Raw genomic sequence first — 20090 nt, forward strand, 5'->3', positions numbered from 1 at the left:
AAGGGGCACCTCAACAACTCATAGGCCCGAGCAATTACTGTCTCCTCTCTGCTTCCAAGTAAATGACCAGGAGCTGGGTGTGGCTCAATGGTAGAGCATTTGCCTAACAAATACAAGGCCCTGAGTTCAAAGCCCAGTAGTGTCTCTACACCCCCCCCAAAAAAAAAAAAAAAACAATAGCCAAAGCAAGTGTACCTGCCATTGACATGGTTTGGATATGAAGTGATCCCCAAAAGGCTCATGTATTCAAGGCTCTGTCCCCAGTGAAAGCAGGGTTCTGAGGTGGGGCTTTTGAGAAGTGACGGGATCATGAGGACCCTGACTCCATCAATGGATTAATCCACTGGTGCACTCATAATTTTACGGCATCAATTGGGAGGTGATGGAACCTTTTGGAGACGGGACCTGCTTACAAGATGTAGGTCACTGGAGGCATGCCCTGGAAGATGCACTTTGTCCCCTGCCTCTTCTCATCTCTGTGCTTCCTGGCTACCATGAAGTGAACAACCTCTGCCACATACACCACACACCATGATTCTCTTTCTGATCTCAGACCCAACGCAATGGATCCAGCTACCTTCAGACTAAAATAATTCCGGCCTTTCAGTTGTTGTTTTTCTCAGATATTTGTCAAAGAGACAAAAAGTCTGCCAAACACCACACCCTCCAGCCTGTGCTCTCTCCCGCTGCTGAGCACCATCTGCCATCCAGAGAGTGAACACAGGAATAAGACATGAGCTGTGAGGGGCCAAGAGACAGATCCATGGTAAGTGACTGTTTGCCTGTCTGTCTCCCTCCGGCTGTGTCTTGTCAACCTTGTGACCACCTCACTCTCTCCTCCACTTTGGCAATCAGCTACACAGCATAGGCACTCAGGCAGTGCCCAGTGAGTGAATAGCACATGGGAGAGAAATACAGTTTGCTCATTGGGACAGAGAAAAGTACCTGCTGCCACCATAGGGTTCAGAGAAATCCTAGGATTCAGAGCACCATGCCAGCGGATTACCGAGAATCAGAAGAAGCCCAAGACAGATGTTGTTGAGTTGGATCTCCCAGCATTCCTTCCCTAGGGTATTAGTCTCCCCAGTTTTCCTGTCCACCCACGTGACTTGAATGGAGCCACCAAGCAGGAGGACTTGTGAGTGCCTACAAGAGCTAGCTGTCAGGGAAAGCATGTTTTGAATCTGAGCAAATGAGAGTACATTACGAATAAGCCCTCTTCTTAATGGGTCTGTCACTTTGGAGCTGCTGGTGGCTTGCTCATCACCACAAGGATCTCTAGCCTGAAAATAAAGTCCACCCCAAAGAAAGCTGAACCAAGAATGGAAGGAACTGGATTCCTGACCCCCTTGTTTGAGTCCCTTGATCCAACCATGCCTGAATTCCCTTGACTTGCAGTAAGCTGTGCCACTAACTTCCATTTTCCTCTTGAAACCAGTTTGCACTTAATTTCTGTCATAGGCAACCAAAAATGTCCTGATCAATACAACTACAGACTTTTTTAAACTGGCAGATTGAAATAAGTGAATGAAGTCTTAAATCTTGTGAGAATGAAGTCTGATCTTTACACACAGCATTGGGAATTATACTGTCAGACATGAGCTCAGAACAAGAAGCAAGCTGCCAAAGGCATCCCTGGTTTTGCTGGGCTCATGTGGTCAGAGTACAGGGGTTGTGGTGGGTTTAAGAACATTCCTTTCATCCCAATAAACTCAGGAAATAGAATTCTCGCTCTTTGTGTCTTCCTGTTAGCAGGTGTTGCTGCATTCAAACAGAACGTTCAAAAGTCTCAGCCAGCTGAGAGCAAGAACTGTCAAAAGCCCAGGGGGGCATTTGGCGCCTGTTCTGCTGGTAAAATACAAGGAAACTCAGCACACTCGGGGAAGTTGCTCCCCCTTTTGCATTGTAAATATTTCTTGCATAATTCAGCCTCTCCTTTTCTGCCTAAATATCACCCACAGCTGCCTGCTAGTTGGAAAAATGGCCAACAAATCACCAAACAGGTGTATGCCAATGGAGAATTTCAAACTAACCAGCAGGGATGGTGACCCTTCCTTCTAACAACTGAGGTGCAAGGCCATAAAAGTCATTTGTGCAGTGGGTGTATAGAGTTGCAATCAAATTTTCACACAGATGCTACATGTGTCAGGAAGCCAGGGCTTTCTCTGATGCTAAAACATTTGGATATTTATTCAGCAGCCAAGTCCTTTTGCCCTTTTTTGTGATGGGTTTTTTTTTGAGATAGGGTCTTGTGAAGTATTTGCCCAGGGTGGCTTCAAATCTCAATCCTCCTGATCTTTGTCTCCTGAGTAGCTAGGATTACAGGCATTAGCTATCGGTGCCTGACTAAAGCTTTTTTAAAAATTTTTTCCTTCCAAAGCCATGTTTTCAGAGATTAAAGTTTGGTCTGCTTTCCAAAGCCTTGGAGCTCCCCACATGCTTCTCAAAAACAGAACAGACTATAGTGTCACTTTATGTATTGAACTTGCTGCTGGGAAAGTTGATGTTACTTAAACTACATACTAGGTGTGGGGAGAAGCTATCAACATACATGTCACATATGTGGATCCATAAAACATATGTGTAGGGGCTCGGGGTGTAGCTCAGTGGTACAGCACGTGCTTAGCATGCTAGGAACCCTGAATTCAGTCCCCAGCAACCCCCAAATTTGAGTGTGTGAATGAGTTTTATTTTTGGTGGGACTCAGGTTTAAACTCAGGGCTTCATAATTATGAAGCATCAGGTGCTCTACACACTTGAGCCACACCTCTAGTCCAGTTTGCTATGTTTAGTTTGGAGGTGGGGTCTCTTGAACTATTCCTTTCTCCCACTCCCACCCCAAGGCTGGCCTCAAACTGCAATCCTCCCAATCTTAGCCTCCCAAGTAGCTAGGATTACAGGTGTGAGCCACTGGGGCCTGACTCGGATACTTTTAATGCAAAAGTATCATACAGACAAGCAAACTGAGGTTCAGGTGTGATAAGGAAGGGGCTCAACTTCACAGAGCTGGTAGTAGGAAAGAGAGCATTCCCCAGACTTGTTGGACCAAAATCCTACCTTCTGTCCACTTTCCACCACCTCCTCCCACTTAAATGAAATGAGGCAGGATAGACAGGCAAGGAGACAGAAATTATATTATTTTTTAAAAATATTAAAAGAGCCAGACTCAGACAATGGAAGAAGTAAAAACTGAAAAGCCAGAGCAGCTAGCCCCCTCCCACCTCCTTTTATTTATTTATTTATTTAAAAATATGGAACGCTTTACAAATTTATGTGTCATCCTTGCACAGGAGCCTTGCTAATCTTCTCTGTATCATTCCAATTTTAGTATGTGTATTGCCGAAGCAAGAACTCCTACCTCCTTTTAGATGCTACAGGGACAATCTACATCTGCCTTCTCCTTTGAGAAGTTAAGAGCTTCAGGACTCCCTAAATGGGTAGATGGGCAGAGAAATGAAAGGCATGTCTGACCAAGGGAAGTCCAAAACTCACTTGTTGTCCCTGTGTTTTGGGCAGGCCTAAATCCCATCTCATGTTTAGCACTCATCTTGACCACCCAAAACTACTGTCGAATGATTAGGGGTTGCTAGACACGACCAGGTGATTTCTCCCAGCTCAAAAAGTAAACAGACTATACAGAAAAACTACTACCTTTGGTGTTTTTCCCATTTCCTGAGTGGGGAACAGGAAATATCCCCCTCCCCCATTTCTCCCTACTTGGTCCTATTATACTAAAATAAATGCTGGCTAATTCTTCTACCTTGTGGTACTCCTTGTTACAGGACACCTTGAATTCTTTTCAGGTGTAGGTAGGTCTCAAGGGCCTGTGATTTTGGGTGGAAACTGGGAAGCTGCATCCAGTAACAGAGCAATGGAAAGATTTTAAATTTAAATAGGGAAAAAAATTGTAAACTGTTTTCCCCTTATTAGTGATCTGAATGCACTTACTGTTTTCATCCCTCATTTTTAAACAGCCAGCTTTGTGAAAATATCATTTACATGCAATAGGCTCAAGTGGTAGAGCACCTGTCTAGCAGGTGTGAAACCCTGAGTTTAAACCCCAGTATCACCACCACCAACAAAAAAAAATGGTTTTAAGTGTACCATTGAGTGAGTGTTGAAGAATACATAAACTTGTGCAATGAGCACCACAATCAAGATGCAGAATATTTTCTTTTTCCCTTTTATTTATTTATTTATTTACTTTTGGTACAGTGTCTTGTGCTTGCTAGGAAGATACAGAATATTTCCATCAGCCCCAAAGTTCCCTCATGAGAGTCTCCTCTCACCCAGCTACTTTTTTTTCGGCAGAACTGGGGTTTGAACTCAGAACCTCACACTTGCTAGGCAGTGGCTCTACCACTTGAGCCACTCCATCAGCCCTGACCTCATTTCTGACTCGAATTTCATAGGAATGGATTAATTTTTGTCTCTTTTTTCCCTCTCACCTTGACTGTTTCTTTCATAGAACAGAATGCTTTTGCAATCCTGTGACTGTCACTAGTGTGTTTATTTTATTGCTGTGTGGTTCCTCACTGTGTGAGTGACACACAGTTTGTTCATTCAGAAACTGATGGATATATCATTTGCTTCCAGTGTCACACTATCTTTAATGGAGCACCATAAACATTCATGTACAAGGCTTTGAGTGAACACACATTTTCATTTCTCTTGGGTAGGTACCTAGAAGTGTGCTCTCTGGGTTGTTATGATGAGTCTGTTTTAACTCTACAGGAAATTGCAAACTATTGCTGACAGCCATGCCCTAGAATTTGGGTTGCTCTACGTGCTTGACAATATTTGCTATAGTCACAAGTTTTGATTTCAGCCATTCTAGTGGGCGTTTAGAGAGATCTCACTGTAGTTGTAATTTCTGCTCCTCATTTTGGCAGAGAATCATCAGCAAAGGGTCAGAGCTTAGAACTCTGCACCTGTAGTCTTGAAGGCCAAAACTCCTGAAGAAAACACTACCCTTTTGGAGGAAACCCAGCACCTGAATTTGTTTCAAAGCTTGAGTACATAGTCAGGAGTAAACTGATAGGTCATGTATGATTACCTTCATGAGAAAGTTCCAAACTGGTTTCCAAAGTGCCTGGGCATATTTGTATTCTCACTAAAATATATGAGAGTTCCAGTCCCTCCACAGCCATACCAACATTTGTTAACGTCAGTCTCTAATCGTAGACATTAGATTGCGTTTTAATAAAGTCACTCTTCCTAAAGAAAGGAAAATGGGTAGAAAGAGGCAAAAGACCAGTTAGCTTTTATAGTAATCTAGGTGGGGGGCTTGGAGAGAGTTATAAAACCTCTAGCTAACTCTCATATCTGTGACACATAGCTGTAGGAAGAGGATAGGGCAGAAGAATTTATCTTTGAACATGTGAAGTACACAGAGGAAATGAGGACTTGTCCAGGGTTGACTAAGTCATAGATCCTGTCAAAAACCTGCTCCTGACCTGGCTTTGGGGAATGAGGACTCCACCAATGAAGCCAGGGAGGGAGAAAGGCTCTTATCTTCTTGGTTGGGACTACACCATAAATCCTCCCAGGAAAGGAGTCAGAAGTAGAAGTTACGTTTTGAAATAATACCATGTTACAATGGCACTCGATTCAAGATTAATTTACAGAACAGCTGCTCCTATGGGCACCGTGTCAGGTCTGGGGCACAGCTAGTGGTGAGACACTTATCCTACCCTCAAGCTGCTCATAATTGAGCAAGTAAAAATATAGTTTTTTTCACAGTTTCCACCAGAAACTGTTTCTCTAACACTCTCAGGTCTATAATCTATCTGTAGCCTCTTACTGAGTGGGAGAAGACAGTGAAAGGACATGTTGGCATATAGCCAACATCACGACTGTTGAACAAGGTGCAGTTTATTCACTAACTTTGCAAGGATTAATTAACACAGTGCCTGCATTCCAGGAGTCTGGCAGGACTCGCGCTAGAGTGGGTTCTGTTCTCAGCCCTGTTTCCCAGGAGCCACATAAGCCACTCTTTTCACCTCTATAGTCAGAGCAGACTGAAATGGGGGTTGTCCAGAGGAAGTACACCACAAAGATTGAATGACTATAAAAATACACCCATCTACCAGGTAGCTCCCAGCTCACCAGATTTGCCAGGGGGCCAATCAGCACTCAGCTTTCCCCGGGAGAAAAATGCTTGTTTACTGGGGGAACAGAAAGCGGAGCTTTGGCTAAAACTAATTTGCCTTCCACAGCAACTTTTTAATCCCTTTGTCTGGTGCATGAAATCAGTTCCCAGAACACAGAGGTTATTAATAACTGCGGGACCTTTTCCCAGTCTCCAGATCAATTGGCAGAAGCCTCTGGTTATTTCCTTCTGGATGTTTCTATTATTTAGAGTTGGGAAATAACCTCCTCAACACCTGTACAGATTTTTACCTGACTTGTAGACCCTCAGAGCCACAAAGGAAACCCATGAGGAGGACTTGTGTTCCCCTCCCACCCTTCCTGCTGGCATCTTTGCTGCCACTGTGACGCCAGGGCTGTCTTCAGAAGAGTCCAGTGTGTGCCTCTCCTCCTGGCTGGCCCCTCACCACCACGTACAGTTCAGAGTGTCAACAGGCATCCACGGAGCCCGCTCGATTTAGAATGAGGTCACTTTGAGCTGCCTCCTCTCCTGACGCTGGGTGTAGGCCCTAGTCAAGTGGTGGATGGTGCCAAAGTCCCTTTTCCTAGAGGAACTGCTGTGGTTAGTAGCTGCCCTGGCATGAGTGTAACCCTCAGTGCTCCTCCTCTTCCTCTTTCCCACTCTGGGGGCCCAACTATGCCCTTGGCTGCGTCCATCAGAATCTCTAGGCCTCAGGGCCTAGACGCCTTCTGCCCCTACCTCAGTCTCCCTGTCTTTGCTCAGTGCACTACAACAGGGACCCGATTCTGACTTGTGCTCTGTCCCTACTTGATTATTTTCCAGTCTCTCCCAGGTCAGTAAGCCTAGAGAAGCCCATACATCTGTGCGTGTCCCAGGGCTAGCAGTGCCCTGCCTGGAGGAAACTGCAGTCAGCATTGTGGCACCTCCAAGGAAAGCACTTGGATGAATCTTCACAGAGGCTGGATGAACATGGTGGCCTGGGGAGGTGACTGAGCTTCTCAAAGGCTCTTGACCTCAAAGGATGGAAAAATGGCTGACAAGATTATGCAAATTAAGAACAATTAGTGTTTAACAAATGTGGGTTTTCCTTGGTAAGGGCAGGACTGGCTGTTGGGGGTCACGGGTCTGGGAAACCCACTCATCAGGACAAGTGGCTTGGGTTCCTGTGCTGATCTTGCAGCCTGAGGGACAGAAACCCTGACTTGGGGTGAGGGATCCATTCCTGCAGGGGGAAGGGGAGGAGCAGCACCCTAGGACTCCCACAGATGCTCAGACCCCTGTGCAATGGGGCTTAGGGATAAGGCCGTGTGCCAATGTCTGCACAGAAGCTACCACAGGCCAAGCCCACCCTTGCTTTCCTTCCCTGGCCGTTTCTCCCACCTCCCGCTTTCCTAGCCACTCTCCAGGTCTTTCCTGTCAGGTTCTATTCAGGGGAGGTGCAGCAGCTGCTCCAAGAGCCCTCTCTCACATTAAGGATGGGGTGCAGGCACATTTAGCCCTTGCCTCAGTGCCATCATGCTCGCTTCGCTACAACCTTAGACGTGGGGACACAGACCCAATACTCCACGTGGAAAAGTTCTTCTGGTGCTTTCAGGGCAACCAGAAAGGCCTCAGTTCAAAAAAGGAAGGCTGCTCCTTTAAGCACTTGCCCATTCCCACCACGGGGTGAGGGCCCACTTGGCTATGTCACAACACAGTGGGAGAAATAGGCAGTGATCCATGGGGTTTCCAACCCTCAGCCTTGCTGGTTGTCTCCTATTCCTTCCTGAGTCTCGGTGCACGACTCTCCCAACTCCCAGAACCCCTACCAGGTTTACCTTCCAGCATTCTCTTTGTAATGCTAGTGTCTCTGTCTGTTTTGTCACTATTCATAAGATGCGGGAGGCTGGTATGTTATGAAGAGATTTATTTAGCTCATAATTCTGGTGGCTGAAGGGCACAGACAGCTTCATGTCCCAGTGAGGACCTACTTAGCTGTATCACAACGTGGCAGAGACAGAAAGGGAGCCAGATCCGTGTAAAGGAAGGGGTCAAGCATTCGGGGTGGCCTCACTTTGTAACAACCCACTTTTGCAAAAACTCACTTCAGAGACTCCCTTCCAAAGCAGTGCCTTAACCACCCTCCACTAGCCCCCACCTCTTAAAGGTTCCACCCCCTCAACCCTACCACACCTGGGACCAAGCTTCCGGCATATGAAACTTTGGGGGCCACGCTCAAACCACATCCAATCACAGCAGCTATTTCTTATCTCTTGATTCCTGGATTCCTAAGTTTGGTAGACATCTCTGGTCAATTGTTTTCTTTCCCCATTTCCTTTTTGTCTTGACCAGTGATCTTGGGTCATGCTTTGTCCCATTTCTTTGTCTTTTGGGTTTCTGCCTGCTTCTATCCTTTGGTCATAAAATCAAGTCTGGTATTCAAACTGCCACAGTTAACTAGAATTTCCTTCCACTTCAGTCTTCACTTAAAGTATTTATATTGTGATTTACAGTGTTCAGATATTTTCAGTTATAAAATAGTATTTGTTTATTTTAGAAATAGGGAATATAAAAGTATAAAGGAGAATATAAAGATCATTTATCATTCCAGAAATTCTGAAGTAACCACTCACCATTTTACTGTATGTATATCTAATATATATAAGAAGAGATGGGGTCTGTTGGAAGGCAGCTTAGGTCCTGGGAGCACAGCTGTCAAAGGTTTTAATGCTGCTCTCTGGTAAGAAGTTAGTTCTCACAAAAGCAGGTTGGTTTAAAGAAAGGCCATGGAACAGGCGTGATCCTGTGTGCCTGCAGCTCGATCCCATTCTGCTTCCTATGCTATATGTATGTTGTATATGTCATATACATGTGTAACTATATGCATAAATAGTAAAGGAATATCTGTTTTCTATTTTAGATATTTTATTTTATCTTGGATTCTGCGATCTCCACTGGAGGCTCTTTGCTGGGAGACTAAGAAGTCACTTTCATGCTGAGGTTGGGACCTCTCATCTTCCCACCTGTCTGCTTCTCCTCTGTTGCAGCCATTTCACTCATCTGAACTGCCACTTCCACTGGAGATTGTCATCATGAAGTCATTTGCAAGACAAAACCATGGTTTTCCCTCCCACAGTGCCTGAAGGAGAGTAATGGCCAAATGTGGGAGTGACTGCCCAACATGTCATCCTTTGGAATGTTCTCCTGGGTTGTGAGAGAAAGGAAGAATGCGCCCCAAATGACCTCACTGCATCCCAGTCTTCTCCCAGGGCCTCTAGCCATTTTCTGGCACTAGTAATCCCTGATGGAGAAGTGTTAGTTGTGGGAAGGTGACTTGTCTCATTTACTCCAACAAATCCACATGACTCACCACTTGGGCTTTAGCCAGTTTGAAGGTTTTAGATTCAGAATGTATTCCAAATGGGGAGAGTGTTCACAACAAAGATCAAAAATGCAAGTCAGAAAACCAGTGAGCTGGCTTCTCTTCCCAAACTCCTACCCTCAGTAGAGTACAGATATTTTCAAAAAACGAACCACCAGTGAGACAGGTACACTGCAGATGGGAGTGTGCTCTGACAAATGCTTTTGGAAAGTAACTTTTCAGAAAGAGTCAAGAACCTTTAAAACATGTTTGTACCTTTTCATCTAGTCATTTTAATTCTAGCTCTGTCACCTAAGGAAAGAATTCTAAATATAATAGAAGCTTTCTGCATCAAACTAATCAATTGTGGCATTATTAATAATGTAGAAAATAGTAATAATCTAAACAACCAACTAAAGGGAAATAATTCTGTGAACTGTATTCATGAGAAGTTTATTATAATCTGGACAAGTGATTGTAATTGAGATAAATGAAAACAACTAAACCCAATATTTAATAGAGAATTTGATGATAGCTATATCAAAACAAAAGTAATGTGTACATTGAGAAGGGAAGGAAGTACACTGGCATTTGGATAGTGGGACAGAGACAGCTTTTTTTTTTTCTTTTTACTTATGTGTAGTTAATGGTCTATTATACAGTGTTATTTTAATAATTGGAAAAATAACAATAAGCCTACTTTTCAAGGATAATAATAAGCCAGTTATACTTAATGTTAGTCAATGCTACTCTTTGTTTGGATCAGAGATCTTTTCTTAGAAATAGAATTAAGGCTTGGGTGTGGCTCTAGGTTTATCCTCATTACTGCAAAAAATAAGTCTTTATTCCAACCCTGGCTCCTGGCCTCTTGGCTGTTCTACGTTCTGTATCTGCACTGTCTCTGAGAATGATGACCAGGGTAGCACCCAATAACATCTCAGGGGAAAAGAGGATGGGGGTCCAAGAGGCAGGTCCTGGGAAGTATTGTACATTCTTGTGGGCTGGAGGTTGCTGAAGCTGGGAAGACTGAAGTCACCTCTACTTTGAGCTGGCCCCTGCCTCCTCTCCAGGCCCATCTCAGGCCACATAGCCTCCAGTAGCTGGCTGTGCTCCATTCCTCTCTCTTAACTCTAGCTTTCCTTGGCCACCTCAGGACGCTTGCAGTAACAGGACTCCGTACTTGGAATGAAGTTCCCTCCAGCCCCAGATCCCTGATCCTCGTTAACTTATGCAGAGCTTTCAACATCACCTACAGAGCCGGTTCCTTCAGGAAGTCTTCTCTGACTCCCAGACCAAGTTATACTCCTTTTATTTGATTTGTTGTTTTTCCTCCATGAAGGTTCACCACTATAATTAAATGACCATCTCCCTATTGTGTGTTAATGTCTGTCTCCTTCAGAACACAGGAATCTAGTGGGATGTTTACTTAACATCTCTGGCTGCAAACTGGTCCTGGCAGAGACTGAGTGCTCAGAGCACACTAGATGAATGTTAAAAATAAAGTCAGGCACTGGTGGCTCACGTCTGTAATCCTAGCTACTCCAGAGACAGAGGTCAGGAGGATCTCGATTGGAAGCTAGCCCAGGCAAATAGTTCATGAGACCCTTCACAAAAAAGACTGGTGGAGTGGCTCAAGGTGTAGGCCCTGAGTTCAAGTACTGAAAAATAAATAAATAAATGAATAAGTAAAATAAAGTCAATGGAGGTCCTTCAAGGCAAGGCGTTTAACCCTAATGTTTGCTTGCTATCTATCAGCTTGCAGATATTGCAGGAGGGGCCAACTGATAAGGGAACTTAAACTGGGAGGGGTAAATCATGAGAAAATGGGTAAAAACTATCATAGGGAGAACTTCCCTCCACATAAAAAGACAGATACCACTTTAAGCCCACTTTTGACCAATTCCAAAAGAGACATATTTTAAAATAACCAATAGAAAATTTAGGCAAGGGTGGGGAAGAATGTATACCCCATAGTATTCAACCAATGAGGAACCAGGGGAGGGACTTGCGCACTAGACAACACAAGGCTTCTTGTGCTGCTTCTGGTGTCTCTGCTTGCCAGGCACCTGATCCATGGCTGTTACAGTCTCGCTTCCACTGTGTTCCACGTGACCCTGAGTCCATTCTTTGAGTTTGGACAGCGCATTTCTCACAATGAATAAATGAATTAATTGGAAATTACTGCTCCAACTCCACCAGAGGACAGGTGCTGTGGCCTACATTTCTTGTCTGCTTCCCAGGAGTTCTAGAACCTGTCACAGATTCTGTTTCCATGCAAAATCACACGTATTTGAGATCCACACACATGAAAAGAATTTCAAGGTGTCTCACACTCAAAAATGAGAGTCTCACAAGTTGAAAGTTTTAGCAAGGATTTATTTTAGTATGACAGGATAAAATAGGGGAAAGTAGGGGAGGGGAAGCATTTCCTGCTTCCTGAGCAGGAAATGGGACTAAAACTCAAAATGGTGGTCCTTATCTGTGGCCTGTACACTTGCTGAGCTGGGAGAGTACTTGTGGTCATGCTGTCTAAGACATGCTGGGTGCCCAAGATTTTCAACATGGAGATGTGACCCTGGCCTACCCAGAACACAGGAACAACAGGTGAGTTTGAGGACTTCCTTTTGCAAGACATGTCTTTCATTTTTCTGCCTCTTTACCCATTCAAGGATCCTTGCAGCTTCTTAACATCTCCAAGGCGAGATGTCTCTCTACTCTTATAACTTAACATCTAAAATAAGATGGGAAGGAAGCTTGCTGCTCTTTTTTTTTTTTTTTCAGTTTACTTCCTGAGTCTGGTGCTTTCAATATTTATTAAAAATAATATAAGTTGTCTGTCTCCTTATCTATCTGCTCCCACACCCCTGGAGAAAGCAAATGTGACATCCCTCATTTATTTATGCATTCATTCATTCACACGTATTTATTGCCTGCCTTCTGTGTGCCAGGCACTGTTCTAGGGCTTTATCAGCACAGCATCAGATCCTGGCTCTCATTAGATTACACTGTGTACCAAGGAGATAGTACTGAGCAAATAAATATGAAACTGAGTCTGGACACAGAGGGTGAGGCAATGGGGAGATTAGAAATAATTAAATATATGTGTGTGCGCGCTAGTGTGTATGTGTGTATATGTTTGTGTGTGTGTATGTATATTATGTATATATATGTATTATATAATTTATATGCAGTACTGGAGTTTGAACTCAGGGCTTCCAGCCTGCAAGGCAGATGGTCTACCGTTTGAGCATACCTCCAGCACTTTTTGTTCTGATTATTTTTGAGATAGGGTTTCACTTTTTGCCCAGGATAGCCTGAACTACAATCCTATTTTAAGCTTCCCGAAGTCACTGTGATGACAGACGTGTGTCACCATGCTCAAATTTTTCCATTGAGATTGAGTCTCACAAACTTTTTTGTCTGGACGGATCTGGAACTACAGTCCTCATGATCGCAGCCTCCCACATAGCTTGGGAGGATAGGCGCATGCCACTGTGTTCAGCTATTGGTTGAGATGGGGTGTCCAGCACTCTGCCTTGTCTGGCTTTGAACTATGATTCTCCCAATTTCAGCCTAAGTAGTTAGGATTCCAGACATGAGCCTGGTGCACAGCTTAAAAAATATTCCTAAAAATCAAGATTCAGGCAACTAAGACAACCATAAAGTAGAACTGAAACATTACTAAGAGCAGCAAGCATTCCTCCCATCACATCACACTGTCTTCTTTTAGACGGTGAGCCTCAGTCTCCCTAGACGAGTAATTTGATTTGAGAATAGACCAGAAAGAAATGCCTACATGCTACACCCATTGTCTCAATGTAGTAAGGTTTATCCTATGTTTTGGGGGAATAGTGTCCCTACCCTAAACCCATTGTCCCCGTGTTTAGGAATTTAGTAAAATGCAAGAGTTCAAGCTGGAATACCCCAACTCAAAAGCTACAAATATCCTTTGGGCAATGACTGTGGTTTTGAGCCTCTTGCTCCCACCTCCTTTCTTCCTTTCTATCTCTCCCTGCTTTGCTAAACTTTCACCTTGTGAGTTTCCTTTTTGTGAAACTTCTCAAAATGCTTTTTGTCATGGAGTTCAAGTTCCTGTGATTTGTATGGAAATTGGGAAGCTGAATTGAGGATTTCTCCCCTTCTGTTTTGTCAGGAACCCTCCTTGACCCTTTTCTTTCTGCACTGACGAAACTGCTATGAACTGGTGGTAGGGTGAGAAGTGGAGGTAGGTGTGCTGTATTAAATAGAAGGGTTGGGAAAGGCCTTCATGAGCTGGGCGAAGACCTGTAGGAAGTGACAGAGCAGGCCATAGGGCAAACTGGCGAAAGAGCAATCTGGAGCCAATCTGCAGGAAGCCCAGTTTGTTTTGAATTTCAGATGAATAAAAATAAATACTTTTTTTGTGTAAGTATGTCTCAGCTATGGTATGAGATGCTTATATAAAAATTATTCATTGGTTATCTGAAATTCAAACTTTTGTATTGAATTATTTCACTCGTTACAATGAAAATGTATGGCTATTGTAATTTGAAAAGCATCAAACGCAATTTTAAGATAAACAAATAGGAAGCATTTTTTAAGGAAACTAACTCAAATGGAAAGTTAAAACTAAAAAACCTACCACTCCCTAAATGCCCTCTGAAGTAACCATGAGTAACAGCTGGGTTGTCTTCTCTTCTGCAAGCACACATATCTGTACTGTTTTCCTAGGGCAGTCGGAACAAAGTGCCTGGTGCTGAAACAACAGAGGTCAATAATCTCGGAGCTCTGGAGCCTTGAAATTGGAAATGAAGGCCGCCCAGGCCACACCCTGGTTTTTCCCTGGTTTATGGTAGCTAACTCCAACTTTAACTCCACTGCTGTACCATGACCTTTCTGTATTATCTGGGCCCACGTTAGGGGCACTAGCCATTGGATTAGGGCACACCAGAGTCCAGGATGACTCCATCTTAACTTGGTTCCATCTGCAAAGACCGATTTTGAAATAAGGACACATTTGTAGATCCTGGGGATTAGAATTTCAACATGTCTTTCTGGGGACACAATTCAACCTGTCATGTTTGGCTCTAGGACTCCAAATTATTCTGAGTTTTGTTTTGGTAACTTACAATGGCTATAAATTTACATAAAGTAAAATAAATAACTACTAAGTGAACAGTTTAATGATTTTTTACATACACACATGTAGACATTCATACATACAGACCCTGAAACTTCCCCAAGATGAGAACAGAGGACTTGCAGCATACCAAAAGGCTGCAACCAACAAGGTCCCATCCCAACTGTTGGCTACAGTGTTTGGGAATTCCCAAGACCACCGTTAACTTTTGATATCAGTTGCATGCGGGTCCCTGAGACACTTCACAGTTACAATAATGCGCTATAAGGACTCACAGAACCTGCTGAGAACCAGGTATGTAAGTCACAGTTTATTACAACGACAGAATGCAGACTAAGTGCAGCTCAGTCAAGAGGAGCAAGAGACAGTCCAGGAGCATTCAGGCTATCTGGCGGAGCTGTAGGTTGGCCTCTCCCAGTAGAGTCAAACACAGAGCCAACTTCTCCAAGCAACATGTGAGCAGGCATATACTGAGTACCGCAAAGCAGGACAGCTCTCCTGAGCCTCAGTGTCCAGGATTTTTATAGAACCGTGGTCATTACAGATATGATTGACTAGCTACATGCTGACATTAGCCTCCAGTCCCTCTGGAGGCAAGCATGATATGGCATTTCCCAAAGCTCCTTCTATAGATCAGTGTGGCCTTAAGGCCTCGAAGACACTCTTACCAGCTAGGACGTTTCAAGAGTTTAGAGCTCACTTCCCAGGAACTGCCAGCTGCTCTCTTTCTCTCTTTGAGTAGGGATAGTGCTCTATTACACATAATCTTCCCAGAGGTAATAATTATTCTGACCTTTATCTCCATATGTTAGTTTTGCCTGTTCTTGAAATGCTTATAAATGGAATCATACACTAACCTTTCTTTTGAGTCTGACTTCTGTTGCCTAACATGATGTCTACAAAATTTATCATTTTCAACTGGGCATGGGTAGCTCACACCTGTAATCCTAGCTACTCAGGAGGCAGAGAGCAGGAGGATCATGGTTTGAAGCCAGCCGGGACAACTAGTTCACAAGACCCTATCTCGAAAACCCTTCACAAAAATCAGGCTGGTGGAGTGGCTCAAGGTGAAGGCCCTGCAAAAAAAAAAGAATTTGTCATTTTCAATACTATAGTATTCTCTTATATGAGCATACTGTGACTTTCTAATCCTTATAAATATTTTTTTTGTTGATAAACATTTGGAATGATTCCAGTATGGAATAAATTTGAATGAATAAAGAATGCTACTATCATTCTTGTACATGCTATGTGGTGGATGTAAGCAACCATTTCTGTTGGCTAAATATGCAGTAGAATTGTCAGGTCATACATAAACATATATTAGGTTTTAGTAGATATTGCCAGTGTTTGTTTCGTTTTGTTTTTTAAGCGGGCACCTTTAACTGTTGTGTTCCAGGACTTTCCACAAGCCACTCTCCACCTCACTCATTATCTTGGTGATCTCATTCAGACTTTAAATATCTCTATGCACTGAATTGTTTCCCCACCCCACCCCAACCATGACCACATTCATATGTCAACGCCCTCACATCAAACGGCCATAGGACCTTCAGGAGGTAAAAAAGTAAGGATGGGATCCCAACAGATCTGATTACAAGAGGAAGGGTGATCTTTCTTTTTCTTTACCATAAGCACCATGAAAGGCCATGTGAAGACAGCAAGAAGGCAGCTGTCTGCAAGCCAGGAAGAAGCCCTCAGCGGAACCTGGCCATGACTCACCTCAGACTTCCAGGCTCCAGAACTGTGAGGAAATAAATTGCTGTTGTTTAGCCACCTAGCCACCTAGTCAATGGTATTTTTGTTACAGGATGTTTTTATTTTTTGTGGTACTTGGATTTGAACTCAAAACCTACACTTTGAGCCACTCCACAGCCCTATTTGTGTGATGGGATTTTTCAAGATAGGGTCTTGAAAGAATTATTTGCCTGGGGCTGGCTTCAAATGGTGAGTCTCCTGATCTCTGTCTCCTGAGTAGCTAGGATTACAGGTGTGAGCCACTGGCCCCCAGCTAGGTGTCAGTATTTCTCAGCAGAAGTAACTGTTAAGCGACTGTCCCATTTTATCATGGCAACGTGAGCAGACTAAGACAAATACCATTTATTCCTTATTTTCCAAATTTATTTCTCAAGTTCAGACTTCTCATTGAATTCAGACCCATAAGTTCAACTGCCTACTGGACATCTCCACTTGGATAAATAACAGACATCTCAAACTCAGTGGTTAACTAAGCACATCATTTCTCACCATATTTTCCACTCCCCTTCCATTCCTCTTCTCAGCTAATGCCAACCCTCTTTGTCCAGCTGTCCTGGCAAAAATTTTTCCCCCACAGCCCATATACAATTTATCAGCAAATTCTATTTACTTTACTTTCAAAACTTGCCAAAAGATAGACCAGTTCTCACCTTAAACAGCAATCAACTCTCATCTGGATCCTGACTCCTTCAGTCCTGCCCTGTGTCTCCTACAGTCCACATTCAAGACAGAAGACAGGTTATGCTGTAAAATGTAGTCAAGTCATAACATCTTTTGGTTCAAAACCCTCCATTTGCTTTCCATTTTATGCAGAGTAAAAGGCAAGACCTTTCTTACTATGGCACCCCTACCTATCTCCTGACCATCTCCTGCTATTTTTTTTCTCTCACTCCACTCTAGTCATACTATTGTAAGAGGTGCTTAAACTGCTTTTGTTGAAAAGCATGTACTCCTTACTTGGGCCCATGAATTAACTACAAGCATGGGAAAAGCTTGGCATCACTGTGTCCATTTTGTACCTCAAGTAATTGTGATCCATAGTCTCCCTACTGTGCTATAGGACATTAGGAGTTATTCTTTCTACCCTACTGCCCCCCCATACCCATTAACCATACTCTCTCCATCTCCCCTCCCTAATCCTTCTCTCAAACCCGATATTAAAATTTGAAAAATCAATGATCATAAATTAACCAGAGTCATTCTGTCTTACCAATCACAGATCAGTTTCTCCATTTTTCTCTTACACTTTTGTAAAGGCCTATGCTGTAAGCAGTAGATCGGAGATTGAGTTTTCTGGAAGAAATGATAAGTCTAAAAGTTGATTGTGGATGCTTTAGGGGATGAGCTGTAGGTTCAGACTCACCAATACAAACAACATCAACACAGACTGTTGCCAGCCAGTCCCGAGTAGTTGAGTCAGGGGTCCTGGTGCATTGCTTGTTGAGAGCAGAGGGCTTCATCAAGCAGAAGACACGAGTGGTTGTCTACCATCAATGCTAAGAGTGATCCGTGTGTTCAGATACCATTGAACAGTTATGTTTATTGTGGGGTAATAGTTTGCATTATACAACCGTAAAATTCCTCGTCTGCTTTTCAGTTAATGATTTTGGCATGTTGATAATTCCTTTTTTTTTTTCTGTTGTAGTGGGTTTGAACTCAAGGCCTCACGCTTACTAGGCAGGTGCTCTACTGCTTGAGCTACACCACCAGCCCCGGCATTCTTATCTAAAGATAAGCTTTCTGTCATCAAATGAATTTCTCACCAGAAAGGCAGGCTAAATGTTTGATTCTGTCTCCTTAATTAATAATTACCTAATGATGGCTTAGTGTCAGTCATCTTAGCTTTGCCAATGATTGCCCCTGTGTCCCTTTGACACAACCCTTTAAAAAGCTTCTTTGCTTTGTTCAGTGTAAGTTTTCTCAGGCTTTCCTGTACGTTCCCTGTTCCAAATATGGAACCACCCATTTCTCCAAGAGTCCCTGGAACCTTTTAGGAAGGAATGGCAGGTGAAGGTCAAAAGCTGGGTGTAGCTCATTGTTTTGAACTCTTTCTCTGGTCACTCATTCCATCGTCAAATAGGACAGTAATAGCAACTTTTGCTTATTTACTGTCACCTCCGCCCAGGATATTCTAGACATATGCTATTAATGTAACCAGTTTGTTGAGAAGTTTCAATTGAGTAAAGCTTAAGCATGAAGTGATCTTACTTCTTGTACCATCCCTGCCTTCATCTATGCCGAATGCCTTCCTTCCCTGTGCTCACCTGGTATTTGGGGAGCTACCATTATATTTCCATCACTTGCAGTCCGTAAAACAATCTAGTTTAGCTTTAATCTTCATTTTTCATAATGAGTTCTTTCAGAGAGGGAGCTAAAGGGACCTTGTGTGTAACATGGTCTGCTAACTGATTCCTTCCCATCGTCCCACTTCTAGGTCTAGCTCCTTGGAGAACTATTAGACTGAAAATAGATGATTGAAAAATGCAAATGTCTTGCTTTTGAGATGATGCATTTTTATTAGGACATAATTCACATACCATTAAACTCTCATTGTAAAGTGTACAGTGTACTTTTTTGTATATTCATGAGGTTGTGAAACTGTTACCACCATCTAATCCCAGAACATTTTATCACCCCAAAATAAATCCAGAACCTGTTAACAGTCGCTCCCTAATCTCTCTGTACCCTCTAGCACTTCCTCCACCACAGCCCTAGGCAACCATTAATCTACTTTCTGTTTTGCCTATTCTACACATTATATTTAAGGGAATCATACAACGTGTGGCTTTTATTTCTGCCTACTTTCACTCAGCATAACATCATCAAGGATTACCATTCATGGTCAAAACCATTCTGTTGCATACATGTGTCACATTTATTTGTTCATCTAGCTGACAGACATGTGGGTTGTTTCCACACTTGGCAATTGTGCATAATGCTGCTAGGAAACTTCATGTTTAGGATTTTGTGTGTGGATATATGCTTTTAGCTCTTTTCAGCATACACTAAGGAGTGAAATAACTTGATCAAAAGTTAATTCATGTTTAACTTTTTGGAAAATTGCCAAACTATTTTTCAAATAGCTGAACCATTTTATATCCTCAGGAGATTTGTATGAGGGCTCCAATTTATGCACAACTTCACTGACACTTGTTATAGTCGCTATATTTTTTCATTACACCCTTTCTAGTGAGTGTATGTTATATCTCATTGTAGTTTGTGTGTGTGTGTGTGTATGGTACTAGGGTTTGAACTCAGGGCACCATGCTTGCTAGGCAGAAGTCACTCTGCCAGTGAGACTCTCAGTTTTATTGTCTAGGCTAGCCTTGAACTGCCATCCCCCTGATCTCTGCCTCCCAAGTTACTAGGATTATAGCTGTGAGCCACCAGCGCCAGGCTCACTATAGTTTTCTTTTCTTTTTGGTGGTATTGGGGATTGAACTCCCCAATAGAGTTTTGTGCTTGCTAGGCAGGTGCTCATCATTGTGGTTTTGATTTGCATTTTCTTAATGACTAATGATGTTGGGCATCTTTTCATGAGCTCACTGACCATTTGTATATCTTCTTTGAAAAAATGCCTAGCTAGACACTGGTGGCTCATGCCTGTAATCCAAACTACTCAGGAGACAGAGATTAGAGGTTCTGAGTTCAAAGCCAGTTTAGGCAAATAGTTTGTGAGACCCTATCTTGAAAAAACCCAACACAAAAAATGGGGCTGGCAATTTTCCAAAAAGTTAAACGTGAATTAACTTTTGATCAAG

The 20090-nt window shown here is 43.1% G+C and overlaps 1 non-coding gene across 1 annotated transcript; it reads right to left on the reverse strand.

Annotated features, from left to right (window-relative positions):
• Window positions 1-3245: 3245 nt before the first annotated feature.
• On the reverse strand, window positions 3246-3352 carry LOC141422798 (U6 spliceosomal RNA). Its single transcript, XR_012447522.1, has one exon. It is a non-coding gene; the product is annotated as a U6 spliceosomal RNA (small nuclear RNA).
• Between the last annotated feature and the right edge of the window lie 16738 nt (window positions 3353-20090).

This window comes from Castor canadensis, chromosome 4 (genome assembly GCF_047511655.1).
Source record: "Castor canadensis chromosome 4, mCasCan1.hap1v2, whole genome shotgun sequence".
NCBI lineage: Eukaryota > Metazoa > Chordata > Mammalia > Rodentia > Castoridae > Castor > Castor canadensis.